The following is a 1,573-nucleotide window of genomic DNA, read 5'->3' as shown; positions in this document are numbered from 1 at the left end:
GATTTTGGACTGTTGGACTTATACCAGTGGTTTGCCAAGGGCTCTCGGGCCTTTGGCCACATACTGAAAGCTGCACTGTTGGCTTCCCTGCTTGTGAGGTTTTGGGACTCAAAATGGCTTCCTTGCTCCTTGGCTTGCAGATGGCCTATTGTGGGACTTCATCTTGTGATTGTGTGAGTCAATACACAATAATAATTAATAAACTCCCCTTCATATATACACTTATCCCATTAGTTCTGTCCCTTTAGAGAACCCTGACTAATACAGGAAGTTTTCATTTATTGTTTCATTAAATAGGTTTTCTAGTTCTTTCTTTGTCTCTTCTTCCTTGGAGAGACCTATAATTCAAATATTTGATCATTTTATGTTGTCTCAAATGTCATAAAGGCTTTGCTCATTTTTAAAAATTCTTCTTTATTTTTGTCTGACTGGATTATTTCACAAGACCTCTTTTCAAGTTCTGATATTCTCTCTGATTTAGGCTATTGTTGAAGCTTTCAAATGTATTTTGTATTTCCTTCAATTTATTTTTCATTTCCAGAATTTCTGTATGATTATTTTTCAAAATATCTATCTCTTTGGTAACTTTCTCATTCTCCTGAATTGTTTTTCTGATTTCTTTGTATTATTATTCAGAATTATCTTGTATCTCACTGAGCTTTATAACAAATATTTTAAATTCTTTATCTGAGATTTCAAAAATTTATTTTTGATTAAGGTCTATTACTGGAGAATTATTGTATTCCTTTGAAAGTGTCATATTTCCTTGCTTTGTTGTGTTTCCTGTCTCCTTATATTGACATCTGTGCATCTGTTCTAATAGTCACTTCTTCCTATATTTGAATTTACTTTCATATGGGAGGACTTTTTCCTGAATACATATCTACAGTTTTGCTGGGTAGGGTACTTTGGCTTTCATTCTGGGTGCACGCAGTAGTGTAGTCCTTGTCTGATTTTCTTGGCTATAAACAGTGCCACTGGTATCTGTGACTTCTTCAGTAACATAGGGTGTGGTTATTAGTGAAAGCTGTGGTGAAGTTTTGATGGGGAGTGGGATGCCAGGTGGGCCAGTCTTCAGGCCCCAGTGGTGGCAGTGGTGGACTGAGCATGCCTATCTTTTTTTAGAAGCAGGGTTTTTGTCACCCAGGCTGGAGTGCAATGGTGCAATCATAGCTCACTGCATCCTCAAAATCCTGGACTCAAGCAGTCTTTCCACCTCAGCATCCCAAGTAGCTAAGACTATAGATGTGCACTACCACACCTGGCTAATTTTCAAAATAAATTTTTGTATAATGGGGTCTCACTTTGTTGTCCAGATTGGTCTCAAACTCCTGGCTGCAAGTTCTCCTCCCATCTCAGCCTCCCAAAGCACTGGGATTACAGACTTGAGACACCAAACCTGGTCAGCATGCCTATCTTTGTGCCCCAGAGCAGTATATACTGGCACCTGTTTTAGCAGTTACCAGGGGGGCAATTCTTGAGCCTCCAACTGACTTGCTCAAATGCAGGTAATGGAAGCAGTGGGCTGGATGGGTGGGTGGGTTCTTGAGCTCCTGGGCAGTTGGCATGGCAT

Source organism: Macaca mulatta, chromosome 2 (assembly GCF_049350105.2).
Source record: "Macaca mulatta isolate MMU2019108-1 chromosome 2, T2T-MMU8v2.0, whole genome shotgun sequence".
In the NCBI taxonomy this organism is placed as follows: Eukaryota; Metazoa; Chordata; class Mammalia; order Primates; family Cercopithecidae; genus Macaca; species Macaca mulatta.
The sequence above is the reverse complement of the archived record's forward strand: the minus strand, read 5'-3'. Positions refer to the sequence as shown.